The sequence below is a fragment of the Miscanthus floridulus genome, chromosome 5, assembly GCF_019320115.1.
Source record: "Miscanthus floridulus cultivar M001 chromosome 5, ASM1932011v1, whole genome shotgun sequence".
NCBI lineage: Eukaryota > Viridiplantae > Streptophyta > Magnoliopsida > Poales > Poaceae > Miscanthus > Miscanthus floridulus.
Window position 1 is genome coordinate 43,099,274 of NC_089584.1, and position 15,654 is coordinate 43,114,927.

Sequence of the window (15,654 nt, forward strand, 5' to 3'; positions counted from 1 at the left end):
ACATTGACAGCGACAGTGTTGTAGGCACCTACCACTATCTTGTACCCATCGGTGTGGGCAACAAGGCTCGGAAGGCGTGGGCAACAAGGCTTGGCAGCATACGTACCCTCACCCTCTCACTTGTAAAGCCATCCCCTTCATCTATAAAGGGGGTGCACTTTCTCCAAACAAAGGGGACCAATTGGAGTGGACAGACCGATTCCAGTAGATCAAAGTTTCTTAGATCGATAGCTCACAACCATAGAACCACCTGGTTTGGACTTCAAGCGCCCGCTTGAACACTTAGCTCATAGCGAAGTTCCTGTCACTCTCGGCCGTTCCGGTCGGAGCCGACCAGACCTCTTGTACCCCCCATCTTTCTCCCTCTCGTTTGTAACCCCACTGCAAACTTCAAGCACCTGAGCTCAGGAATAAAGTCACCGACCGACCCCAACTAGATGTAGGGCATGTTGCCTGAACTAGTATAAATCCTGTGTCATTGAGTGCTAGGCCACCTCCGATCACAACGTACAGCAAAACTACAAATATTCACTAGTTGGTCACTTTCTGCACCGACACCAGCGAAGCGTCGCTGCCAGTTCATCCTCTCCCATTGTGCGCCATCGTCGTCTTAGTAGGCTAGGGTGCCAGGGTGGTCATCGGGCCACCACCGGGCCTGCCAATAAAATGCGGGCCATGCTGTGCTAGCCCACATGCCTAGAGTGTGGCCCAGGCATGACCCTATGCATCGGGCCATGCCGTGCTTGGCCTGGGCCAAAAATTCATGTTTTGGGTCATGCCGTAGGACTACGGGCTGCATGGACATATATACATCTCACCGTCTGGTTAAAAAAGAAAAATATAACGCACACCAACACAAACAAGAAAAAATAAATAAAAATAGAACGCACCCATCCACCAGGAAGCCGCGCTCCTTATCCCCAAACTTTGGTAGCTCGGGCGCTCGGCGTCTCTCCCTAGAAGCCTAATGCGGCTCTCACTCTCTCCCTCAGTCTTCTTCTCCGCAGCGTGCGCTCTCTTCTCGCGCCTCCTCCGGAAGCACCAACGCTGGCTCCCTCCATGTCCTCCTCACCCACGCAGGGACCTGCTCACCCCCCCCCCCCCCCCCCCCCGCTCCTTGCGATAGGGCCACGTGCTCTGGGATGGGGCGACCGAGAGCCATGCCTAGCATGCTACCACCGCTGCGCCATGGCCCACTAGCCGGCGAGCCAGCGCCATCGTCCCCAGGCTGGGCGAGCTGGCTGAAGGCCAAGCGCCACCGCGCGGGTCGACTGCAGCAGCAGCTCAACACCACACTCGTCCCAGCCAGGATTGGCTTGGATGTAGGCTCGATCCTTATCATCTTTGTCCGATCTACGTCATCCAGTCGTTCTAGTTGCTCCTCCATCCCATGCGGTCTGCAGATCTGATATGCATATCCACGATGAGCCATTTTCTGCCTCAGATGTGTGTACATATGTTCCTAAAGATGTGTATTGTGTATGTATGGATGTTTAGGTGCTGTGTTTAGAAGATCTAGGATTAGAGTTATGTGTGTGTGTTCCGATCTACGCTGAAAATTCTGTGTTATTTGGCAATACAGTGTGATAAGGAATAATAGTCACACTGCCATTCTCTAGAATTAGTAAATTGGAAATATAGTATGTTTCAAATCAACAACTTAGATGTTTTTAGAACTACAGACCCTGTCAGACTGAACAATATTGCTGAATTTAAATGAAAAAAATAGCAAATTAATGTTTAAAGTAATTGTCCCAAAACCTTTGTTATCTAAGTAATTGCATTCCAAGATTGGTCCTCTCTGTTCTTTCTCACAGTTCAAAGGTCGCATGCAGTCATATGGTTGTCTTCTTGTCATTTGCAAACCAGAATTGTCTTCTTGACTTACAATCCATTGTCTTTTTAGATGCACAAGATCCTATATTGTAATTGTCAATGGTTACTTTTACCTTCTGCTTTATGTTTTTCTCTCTCGTACTTAGACGATATGTGCTTTCTTAAGTGTCTTTTGGAATTAGACATTGTTTCCCAATAGCTAATCTGAGTATTCATGTCTGACAATGATGCAACTTAAAATCCGTAGACTACTCTTGTTGCTTCTTATTGCCAGCAAACTCAAGCAGTTAGGTTAGGTTCTAAATAGTGCCAATAATGTTTAATGATAGTACCTTGAAAATTTAGTACTGTTGTTGCTAGGAGCTTCTAATAGTTCTTATTATAAAATGAGTTCTTATTGGGAAAGCCTTTTGTATATCAGCAGGCTACAGGCACCTTGGCTGATGGCTGATGCTCATAAATTTTTAGGAACCAGGAGGCCTACTAATCCTTCATCAACTTGTTCTAATGGCGCACCTGTTTCTAGGAAACAACACATGTATAGGCACATGTCTAGACCTTTTTAGTGCTTGGGATCCCTGTACTTCACTGCTACTTCTATCAACCGCCGTTTCCTGAAAACCTAGAGATGTGAGAGTAAGAGTCCTGCTTAGATGTGAGAGTATTCAATAATGGAGATGTAAGAGTAAGCAAACAATTTAGACTCCCATCAAAAAGACATTACCTTGAGTCCTGATTAGATGTGAGAAGCCTATGAATGCTAGGATTAACTGATAATTATAAAGAAAGTACATTGATTACCTTGAATTTACTTCTAAATAACATTGGATTGACTGAATGCAAAACATCTATCACTGCTCTTTGCTCCATCTTTTTATGGTTCTGGCCTAAGAATTAATTTTTACTGCAGGTAGAGACTCAGGAATTACAAGTGGAAATCAAGACAGGTATATCTACATCCATGATCTGCTTAGCTAAAGCAGCTGGAGCTCGTGCTAAATTTTTCCAGCAATGATGATGATGCTATTTTGATTTTCAGTAGTATAGAGGAGCACAATACCTTATTAGTTAGTGCCCTGCAACCTTATGGTATTATTCTGCTGCTTTTAGGATTAGTTTGTCAAGTGCAAAGTGTATGAAAGGGGTGTGTCTGCATCTTTTTTTTCTGAAAATCTTGTTCCTGCTCTTCTCTTTTAATCATTAGAGGAGCAATATTGTCTTGTTCTCAAGTGGAAGGAACTACCAATAACATGTGAGGTTCTCTTCCCATAGGGACCAAGTGGTTGTTGCTAGCACATTTTATTTAACATGGCCAACCGTTATGTCAGTGCCAGTAGCGCAAGTGTTATTCTTTATGGTTGAATGGCTTATAATTAATCAATGTTGGTTCCAGTAGTGCATTGATATTTGGTCAATGTTATTTGTTTCATTCCTCGACATTTTTTATAAGGTCCTCGACATTGATTTTGTGGTCTGTAGGACACAGTTTATGCTTAAGTAGAACTATTTTATTCTATAGTTTTTCTTGTAACGTGAAATTATGATGTGATACTAGTTTACATTAGCTTTGCACAATGAACCATGTAATTTTATGATTTTTTCTTGCTCTCATCACAACGCACGGGGACTCACCTAGTAATAATATAATCTTGAGAGTTATACATGCACCTATGCTAGCTGAACATTTTGTCCATTACAACTTACTGTATGTAAATTGCATTCTTATTAGGTAGATTGGGGAGGAGACGAGCAGACACTCAACTCAGGTGAACATACACTGAACTTGAGCTGATAGCTTCTCTATATTGCATACAAGTGTACATATATTTAGTGAAATCTACAACTAGATGTTACTTCTTTCATGTGGTGTAACTAGGTTCAGCTAGTAGTGATATATATAACAACCCCAACTAGATCGTTGATTTATTGAAATGTAGTAGCTGCTGTAGCTATCAATTCTCTGTTTTTAGTTTCAGTATGTAACCTGAGTTTTTAGCATGTATGAAAAGTGTTTGTTTTTTAGCATTAGTTCCATGTAAGAACTTCTTGTCATCTAATTAATCCACCAACAATTGCTAGTGGATAGAAAATTCTACCAAATATTTGCACATGATTTAAAATGGTATTCTTCATGTGCTTTGCCCTTTTTTATATATAAATACTATCACTGATTCTCAAATCTCAACCAGTATGTCTTAGTTGGAGTCTAGCACTCTAGCTTGAAGGATGGCAGCTTAGATGGCTGGGCTCTTGATTCTTATACTGTTTGTGCCAATTTGGTTCATGGACTTGTCATTGTTGCTTATAAACTCTTTGTTTCATCTTATGTTTTAAAAGGAATGGCGACTGGGAAGACATTCTTGTCCCTTCTTATGATCATTATGTTTTGGAGGATGTTCTTATTGTCTCTAGAGGAAATAGATGAGATGGTGAGCTTATCTATGTGAGTTGTTGTAAAGTTTTGGTCAAATTTGTGAAGATGCATGTATGTTTGTTGAAGTTGAATCTTAGTTGAGTACTGACATTTGTATTATTGTGGACAATTGTTGATGGATTAATTTTTATTTTTTAACCATTTAAACTTGTCTCATTAGACTGTCTATCGCTAAAACCATATGCACCATCACACAGTCCATCGCTAAAAAGTAGCAATGGACTATCTGTCGCTAAAAAAGTGGCAATGGACTATCTGTCGCTATAAATATTCAAGACAACAAATTATCTATTGCTAAAAGTATTGTCTGACGCTAAAGATTTTTAGCGACAGGACTTATAGCGTCTGTAGAAGTCTATCACTATAAGTTTTTAGCGTTAGATTGTCTGTCGCTGTAGCCGCTTTTAGCGTCAGATCATCCATCGCTAATCTCGGTGTTGTGGTGTAGTGACATCACACAACCTATTATAAAAGGGAAGCCAACATATTAGGTATGGCACACAAGTGAACTTAAGTTCAGATATTGCACACAAGCATCGATCAAGAACGAACCAACATGTTTAGCCAAAATAAGAGCAAGCTAAAGCAATCACCTAGCATATGTATAGAAATCTGGACAGCAACACAGCAGTCACTTATTTTATCCATAACTAGAGATCTAGACATCCAAATAAGGTGATCCTAGACTTTATGGAAATCTAATGAAATTGACTACACCATTGTTATTATCACCAAAAGCATATTCCAAAGATATCTAGGTCAAACATGCCAATATTTCATATCTGCACAGAACTAGGACAGAAAAGTAGTAGTAGCTTCAAAAAGGTATAACTAGAGTTACAGACATCAAACAAGCAAGAACCTTAACTTTATAGAAATCTTATTAAATTATCTAAAACATTTTTATTATCATCATAAGGTGATTCCATAATTAACAAGGTCAATCAAGCACAATTGGGAACCTCTATCCAGACTTGGACAAATCCTACCATGCAACTTCACAAGCTTATAACTAGAGATTTAGACCACCAAAAGGAGTGATATTTAACAATTTAGAAATCTCATGAAAATAACTACACTTCTTACATTATCTACAAGACAAGATTTAAATCATAGATAAGTCAAACAACACAATCATTTAGATCTATATAGAGAGCATGCAAAATCTAACAATGAATTTACAAAATCTATAGATCCTAAATTATCAGTGCTATGGTCATGAAATTTAAACACAAGCAAGATTATGAAATTATCTACAACTTTGGTATTCACTACAACCATATAAAACATCATTTACACCACGAAAATAATTGCACAAGTAAAACTACACATGCAGCCCAAATAGCAGTTGTACAGAAAACTGATAGGAACTTTAGAGAAGCATAACTGGAGTTTTAGACCTCCAACAAACAAGAATCATAACTTTTTTGAAAATATTATGAAGTTACCTACAACTTTCTGATCATCATCTTATGATGATTCTACAGTTAACAAGGTCAATTAATCCAATGAATGCATCTCTATCGAAAAATATGTGGGTCTAGACTTTTTAGAAAATGTGGGTCTAGACTTTCAACAGCTGTAACTAGAGTTCCACATGTCCAAAAAATGTGGGTCTAGACTTTTTAGAAATCTTAGAAAATTATAAACAACTTTGTCATAAAAACCTAAAGCTAATTCTACTATTAAAAAGGCCCCACAGTACCAACAATGCAACCCTATTTGAGTTTGGGCAGAAACAATCACAGAAATTTAAGCAACAATAACTAAAAATATACTTAACAAAAAATTATGCTATTTAGATTTTTGAAAAGATTAATAAAAGTGCTACAACTCATGTATTGTCATCAAGTCATGATTCATAACTTAACTGAGCCAATTCATTCAAAAATGCAGGCCTATTCAGAATAGGAGCAAGGCAACATAGGGCATTTGTTATTTTTATAGATCTTAAAATATCAAGTCTAAACTCCTGAAATTTTCACCACAGCATACACATAGCATCAGTAGCCTACCATAAAAATTTCACATTTATTTGAGCACAACAACTATAGTTATGAAAAAGACAAGACATAACAAGTATTAAAAACCTAACTGTAAAAATTAATTTTTACAGCAAAAACTTTAAACTAAAGCATGACATATTATAGATCTAATGCATAGATAATTTCACAAGGATTCCAAAAAGTTCTCATTTACTATTTTACATTTTTTACTAATTACTACGAATTTTCAAAGTTGATCATCCATATCTACAAAAATCAAAGAAAAGGAAAGTAAATCTTGCATCGGGGACCATGCAGTTTTCACAATTAAACCCAAACAAAAAGATCCTTTTTGGCACTATTCAACTGAGTCACGGATTCTTCACTTAACCCCCTCCCTTCTCCCTTATTCCAGCGTGAAGTCCCTCATCTTCTTCCTCTCGACGACAGAGCAGGGGGTTGGCCGGCTCACGGCTCCGGCGGCTGTGGTTGTCGACATCGTCGACGAAGTTGCGGGGGAGCACCCACGGGCCTATGTACACACATGGGGACACTCAGTTTTGCCAGAGGCAGGACAAGTTGGCTTGGCCGTGCGCACAGGCATTCGCGGCGGCCATGTCACCGGTGGCCGCGCACTACGGCTACAAAGAAAGGCCGGGGAGGGGCGCGCGAGGCCAAGGAGAGGGCGGCGGAGCCAGTGGAGGTGGATTCAAGGCTATGAGGCACACGGAGGTGGAAGAACGATGGTGGCCAAGCCTGAGCTCACGGCAGACATGGCACGCCATGTTCTGCGCGCGTGTGCAGGCGGTGGAGAGCGAGAAAAGGAATGCGATGGGCGAGGTGACTGAAGAGGGAGTGCCTGCCACCACATCAACATGAGGGAAAGGCAGGGGCACATGGCGCGGAGGTGGGATGCACGGTAGCAATGGTGGGGCACGCTCTGCTGCATGGGCGACGCATCGGCCTTCTGCTGAACACCTGGCGTGCAGTGAGGTAGGCAAGGTGGGTGCCAAATTGGGCCAGATCTAGGCCAAATCAAACATTGGGCCTAAAACGAAGTTTGATTTACATGGACTACTCTACAATCTTCATTTAGGGACCATGGTCATTAGAGTTTTGCATTCCTCGGTAATTAAGCTCTAAGATGGTATTGTCAACGCATTGACTGCGATTAACAAACTAAAACTGTTGGTCAAAAACAAGGTCAAACGAGTGCCATCTTTTTGCACGCTCTTCTCCACAATGTATATTACAACTTCTATCTTTGGACCAAATCGAGTTGTTTAACAAAATCACGAGAACACGAGATGCCAAGGTCGACGACGATGAATTCCAGACTTAGCCAAATTTTAAGTACAAAAAATAGCTGTAGATTCAAAGTTTGAGCCTCGGTTTGACTTAGTTCCAAGTTGATCTAGCTCTTGGTCCAAAAACAAAGTTTGTTCTACTCCACTCAAACTTCAACTTTTATTAAAGGTCAAACTTCAAATCTAGTAGATGAACTAATTCTTCATCTTGGTCAAAGCAGCATCTTGTTAACCCTGGAATTAGTGTTTTTGACCAATTGAGGCCTTTTTTTGACATGTGCTCAACACGAACCCTTCATGACTTTTGTTGTAGAGCTGAATTAGAGTTGTTTGGGCAAGGTAGTAAGGTTTGATCAATATCTCATAATCCCATTTACTTAATGAAGCAATCTAAGAAAGATTATAACTTATCATTTTCATGTGACTTCTTGATTCCAAACTTCATGAAACTTTTCCACTGGTCTAGATGGATGCATGTTGATGTAATGTACATAGAATGAGCATGTTTAACCTTACTCTTGCATAATCTTAACAAGGGTCCCCACATACTAAGGGTGTGTTGTCCAAGTTTAAGTTGGAGCTCACTCTTGTAGATTTGATCTTGACACCTTCATCACCACTTAACATGTCATGTTTGAGTTCAAACCCATTGCTTAACTGGTGATGATCACCTGGGGTGTTATAGCCCTCCCCCTTATGAGAATCTCACCTCGAGATTTGATGCGAAAGACTTTTAAGGGAAGAGAAGCATGTCATCCATTTTCTAACATCAGTGATATCCTTAGGCTACTTAACTTTGGAGTATCAAAGAGGCTAATTTGGTCAAGACACTTTTTGATACTTGCTCTTCATAGTAAGTTTTGTCTGAAGAATTTCCTTCGTTAGCGTCCGTGAAGCATTGCTACTTTGGGAGGAATCCAAGATAGCACAATACTTCATTCTCGGGATGCGAAGAGTACTACGGAGCATAAACTAACTACCCATAATATCTATTTCCCTAGTGAATATAGCATGGATCATGGGAACTTTTCATTAGACTGCAAGCTTCTAAAAACTACTCATTATAATGGTTCCATGTTCATTCACAAAGTTTGAAAAGTAGTTCTCTGCCAAAGTAGCTTGAGTCCAACCTTTCATAGGGGATGAGATCATAGACAGGGTAAACATCCTTCGAGTCTATAAGAAATTGAGTAACTAACAGACCATATCTATTTTGGTCATAACCGTTCAACCACTTAGATGCCAACCGATGGAAAACTACATAATATTCCATGTGTGCAGTTCTCTTTCTCTAATGATAACACTGTATTACCTGAGTCCGTTGAGTGAGCGGTGAATGTGGTAGCTGATTCTGTTGACTCAGTGTTTTCGACGATCATTAATTGGGGAAATCCTCATATCCAAATGGCAATAGTTATCTAGGTTGAATCTGATGCAACCTCTTGGGTAAAACACATGGAAGGTACCAAAGGACAAGTTTGCCTTAGAAAACATTGCTGAAGAAGGATGATAGCGTGGTCTAAAGGTCAACAAAAGTTGCAAGTACACACCGACTGGAAAAATAGTACACTACTTAGTAGGTTGAGCACAATTTGCCTTCATGGTGAAGTGGCACAGTAAGTTGGGTTGACTTGCACTGTCGCAAAATTTGCCTGGTTGGACTACTTTTGACATTGAGGCTTCCTTTCTACTATCATTCAACAACTCATAAGCAAAATCTGAAATCTGTTGTTTGACACTTTTCAAATTGTTTTTGATTCGCAAAAGCACAAATTGACTTGTAGAACACCTTGACTGCTCCAGCATTGTTGATATGAGAGGGCAAAAGCAAGGCAAAAAGGGGTGCTAGGAGTCTTGTCTAGGGCATCTAAAGTATTACAATCATCACACTGCCCACATGACCTGAACTACAAACACAATCATCCAATATGAAGAATGATAGTAGTCAAACAAGAAGATTATAGATTCTATTTCATCTCGGTAATCAGTTCATATTCTGCAAACTACTACTCCATGGTGCACAAATTTTGGTAGGCATTTAGATCCAAGAGTCCTTTAACTATTGACCAAAATTTAGCTCAAACGGACACCTCTTGACTATCCAAACAAATCACCTACAAAAACTACTTTGTTCTAAAATTTTGGGACCAAACTATCAAAACATCTCTCAAATCCGATGCTTTACTCAACCAATCCTCAAACCAACTTAAGACATTGAAGTACCTTAAGCGAGGAATGAGATCACCAAGTTTCGTGTAAATTCAACCATGTTTGAGCCACTAATCACTGGTTTGAAGATAACCGGTTTAGTGCCATAAAATCTCGATAGATTTCCCGCTCTTCTTTTCCTGGGATTTACACATTGGAAAGTGTGTTTTGCACTCTGTAATTCTCTTTTTATGATAGCGATAGCTTTCTCATTGAGGATGGAGGCTAGGGTTTACCTTACTTGCCTCTTAGGAAACAACCTCAACCATTGATTTAGACACCAACTCAATGATGCACAAGCATTGGACTGGTGGGCTATTTTTGCAAGGCACAATGCATACTTCATGTGGAGTGATAGCCCTAAATGATAAGGAAACATTTCTGATTATCCTTCTATGCTTTTTCCAATAGAGTCCTAAACAAATCATTTGATAACACCATGTACGTGATGATGCTAACTGAAACTAGGGACATGCTTTCTCTAGCTCTTTACTTAGTTGATACACTGTCTTGCACTACCCGTGTGATTGTCCAAGATAGAATTGACTTGACGACATAGGGCTTGGAGAAGAAAGCAGTACTAGCATTGATGACCGGCTTTGCTATTTCTTTGCTTAACATTGTTCTGTGAGATCTGGCCTTCATAGTTACCAAAGAGTCATTACCTAGCTAGAGATTAACCTTCCTACTGGTAACTAATCAGTTGTCTCTGAACACTAAAAAGGTTCCAAATCTTCACTCTTGACAATAAGAATTGTGGTCGAAGCATAAATAGATGGTCATCATTGAAGTCAGCAGAAAGGGATCACACCAAAGAAGGTCGGTTGATCATCTTGCACATAAAGATCAAGGCTCAAGTAAATAGCTCATAAGCATCAGGTGACCTATTATAGGATATAATATTCTGGTCCATTTATCATCCAACTAATAACTTGTTTAATCTTAAGTGTGGTGCACCTTTTTGATCCAACGAGAATGACACAAGTTGTTCACTAGATGACCGACATCATTACAGGGACAATCAAGTAGGGTCACTTGTCTACCATCTCTTGCAGTCTATTTATGTTCCTGTCAATGACCTATTCTTCAAAGGTTGTCCTTTGGATGACTTTAAAAGGGAGTCCTATTGTATCTGGTTCGACATACAGATATTCTGCCAGATAAGGAGAGATAACCAAGGAAGAGTTCATGTGAGAATAACATATCAGTGCAGTTCTGCAATGGATCATGACTAGAAACCATGGTACCAGCACGTGTCGAGCAGCAGAACCTTGTGTGCGCGCCCATAGAAGGCTCTCGGTTTTATCACGGCACCATAGATTGCTAATCGTGGCACCATTACTAAACATACAACCCACAAGAATTTTCATGTGGCACAAATTTGGTTGCATAGGAGCAAGCACCATGAGAAGGAGGAATAGCAAGCAAAGGTAGTCACAAGGTTAAGACTCAATAAGGAGGTGATCCAAAGATCAAAACATAGCGCAAGAGAACATAGCTTAATTGCCGAAGACAGCTAACCAGGGGACTCTTGCCTAATTTCCATATACGCCTTGTGTCCACAGAAGTGATTACCAGATAAAGATTAACATGAGATTTGGTCTTACCGAGCAGCAACAGGCTATCAAGACTGATAAATATCCAGTGACTTGAAAGGGTTGGAGGCAAATAAATGAGATTCGAGGGACAGAGCCAATGCACTTACTAGGGATTTAGTCGATAAAGCAATGACATGATATGTGAGGAAAAGGTTCCAAAGCCATGGTAGATAGCGATTAGCGTTGCACCAGATTGTCTGTAGAAGAAGGAGCAATGAGATCCAACAAGGATTTTTTAGCAGGGTCCTTCCACACAGGAGCGAGACAACCATGACACATGCAAGCATTCAAGGGAACTAAGCTTGGGCCTAAGGATAAGCAAAGGCATGGATAAAGGTCTTCGTAGCGCAATGTTCAAGGGCTAGCAACCACGTGTATAGGCTCAGGCTCCTAAGAGAGAACTTAATTAGAGATGACAACCATGAGATTATCAAAACTTGGACGCTATGCTAGGATAGCGCTCTTCAACACTCGTATGCTTACCAAGGACAAAAGGGGTGACAGCTACGACACTACCTAGATAACGAGCGTCCACACATACATCATGGTCTTAAACAAGCATTTCAAAACACTCAATCTAATTAGCTTAAGCGACTATCACGAAGCACAAAGCTTGCACACAACAAGCAATCACCTATAGCAACACCACTACACCAAAGCATGCAAAACATGGTGGTAAGGTATTATTATCTTTTATTTTCTTTTTACCGAGTAGGTGGATATCTCTACCAAACAAGTTTTACTTACACTTAGCAATTTAGTTTTCAAAGGGGTGAACTTTTTGCTAACTATTAACTTGTCCTCTATTTCCTTTGGAAGCAAACATACAAGGCGAAGCTAATCACACACTATCTTCAAGCACAGCTATTCTAGCAGCATGGAACAAGGCATTTTGTCTAGTTCTAGACAGGGGAGATAGTAACCTCACATGGATCACAAGTTACTTAGTATTAGAACAAAGTGAGGGAAGCATATTTATGCACAAGCACAATCATGATGCATGATCGTCCTATTCGTCCTCACAAAATTGCCAGCCTAAGGTGGCAATCACGTTCTATGTCGGTGGCATAACACGTACTCTCTTGACATATAGAAAGTCATCAACTACATTCAATCTACGCATTCGTGGTTAGCGTACCTACAAAAGGATTTCATTTTAGCCCCAACCCCACAATTATATATGCAAAAATGAAAGTCTGGGCTCTAGGTTGCAAGCTAAATACTTCCATATATATATATATATATACCCATATATATACTTCTGTATCAAAGCTACCCGATCATTAAGTTTGCTACCCACAATTAAATACACACCATACACACATGCAAGCATGCAGATACAATCGTATCAAAGCTAGCTCTCCCCGATCGCATGCTCACACTTGCGGTCATGCCACTCATCAACTTACCTTCTTACCTAGGTGTAGAAGTACAGTGATCCATACATTACCATTGAAGCGAATGGTATCCATACAATAGCACGCCATATGGATGATGAAATAAACATTGTAATAAAGTACATCCCCCATAGTTAGTACTTAGATAGCCACCTAATAGTCCTTAACTGGCCATAAAGGAGGATGTCGCTAGCATAGTTTTGCAAATAAGTTTTGACAAATTTGCCTGTAACTAAAGTTTGAGATAAAATAGGCTTTTTAAAACCAAAACTTTGTTTTTTAAACTATGTACATGACAATATTATGCTTAATCTTGCTTTGATGCTAGCTGTGATAGAACCGCCCAATTTATACAAGATCAAGTACGACTGTCCCCACTAACACATTGACACGCGCATACTTTCACTTATATAAACTCGGTAGTCCGCCGAGTGTCACAAAGGACCTCGGTAAATCAACATCACAACCAAGATCGCATGATTAAGGAAATACACATCACATACGTAGAGTTGTAGCAGAAATAATATTACAAATGGGTTCACAAATAATAGTACAAGTTTGGGTTTTACAACCAATTCGTGAAAACAACATAGCTTTCAACTGATTACATTAATATAAGTTCCAAAGACATTGCTAGCATAAGTGACATCCTCTGATAAAAGCATATAGATGAGAATAAATATAGACTCACCGAGCCCATCAGCGATTAGCCACCAACTTTAGCAGGCCGAGAACTTCACCCACAACATGGTGGGATAAACCCTAAGTACTCGAATGTACTCAGCTAGACTTACCCATCATAAACCAGAAATAAAGTGACACCAAAGAGTATGCAAGGCTTTATAGGTGGAGCTAGCTTGACAACATTTTGCATAAAAAGTGACTAATTCAGTTGTACAATTATTCTTTGGTCATCAAGTTAATTATAGCTATTCATCTCTAGATTAGCAACTAACATATGCCAAACATGTGGTATATCATTTAATAGCATATAATAGTAACCATAGCCGGTGTAGTAATTCCATGTTTATCCAAACCATCATATTCCATAATACAATTACTACGATGTTGGGGTGAGCCAAGTTTCTTACTATCCGGGATAGACGATGATTCGAATTGATTTCAACCAGCTAGGAATTTATTCCTAACACAAACCCAGACATACCTACGCCAAGGTAGTCTTAGGTCACCTTTGGAACAACTTAGGTCCACATTTTGCGGGTTTGTCCAACGCCACACAATCAGGGATGACCAGCTGCCAGGACGATCTAGACTACCCTACCCTTGGGCTCACGTATGGCTCCCCGCACATCCTTACTACCATCTAGAGTGCGCACTTTGATAAAGCGGGGCCTAGCCTGAGTTGAGCTACTCAACTTTGCGGTCGGAAGGAGTTATCCGACCAGCTAAGTGATAGGCATGCATTCAATCTTGTCAAAAGTGCCAACAATAGTATGGTCCTTAATCGGCACAGACAGAACCACATGAGTCAACCTACCCATAGACTCCGTCCGGCCTCCATTTATATTACCCCATGGTTCTTTTCCACAATAGCAAATATAGCCAACCGTGCTTCGGTATCCACCTATATCTCACAGGTGATAGAAAATCACCCGACTTCTACTGGTCTAAGCATAGCTAAGCATATATTCGATCCTGGATCTACATAGGGTTAAAGGTATATTTCTGGACAAGGAAATTATATGCATCAAGTGGTTCCAATCAACTCTTATAACCTAATGCATCAAACATAAAGGACTCAAGTAATATTTGTAAAAACATAGGAGGCTTAGAATGCTCTGGGGCTTGCCTAGAATCCAACACTAGGTTAGTGTTTGTTAGATGACACTCGCTTGGCGAGTATCTCCTATTTCAGCACTTGCTTAGTCCTTCCATCTTCGGGATAGGTCCACCATACATCGTCTTCGGGTTCAACTACAACATCACGTCCTTCATGTGGTTTATCTAGCGTACCTAGATGAGATGCAAGTGCATGAATATGAATAATGGTAATATGAGATGCATCACATAATTGCATTCAAGGCAACCATAATGTCATGCAAGACATAGGCACCTAGAGTTATTTAACTAAACATCACACAGTGTATTATAAAGGGATAGCCAGCATATTAGGCATAGCACACAAGTGAACTTAAGTTCAGATATTGCACACAAGCATCAATCAAGAACTAACCAACATGTTTAGCCAAAACAAGAGCAAGCTAAAGCAATCACCTAGCACATATATAGAAATCTGGACAGCAGCACATCAGTCACTTATTTTATCCATAACTAGAGATCCAAAACTCCAAATAAGGTGATCCTAGACTTTAAGGAAAGCTAATGAAATTACCTACAATACTGTTATTATCACCAAAAGCTTATTCCAAAGATATCCAGGTCCAACATGCCAATGTTTTATATCTGCACAGAACTAGGATAGAAAAGTAGTAGTAGTTTCAAAAAGGCATAACTGGAGTTACAGACATCAAACAAGCATGAACCTTAACTTTCTATAAAGCTTATTAAATTATCTAAAACATGTTTATTATCATCACAAGGTGATTCCATAATTAAAAAGGTCAATCAAGAACAATTGAGCACCTCTGTCTAGACTTGGATAGATCCTACCATGCAACTTCACAAGCTTATAACTGGAGATTTAGACCACCAAAAGGAGTGATATTTAATAATTTAGAAAGATCATGAAAATCAATACACTTCTTCTATTATCTCCAAGACATGATTTAAAGCGTAGCTAAGTCAAACAACACAATCATTTAGATCTATACAGAGAGCATGCAAAATCTGACAATGAACTTATAAAATCTATAGCTCCTAAATTATTAGTCCTATGGTCATGCAATTTGAACGCAAGAAAGATTATGA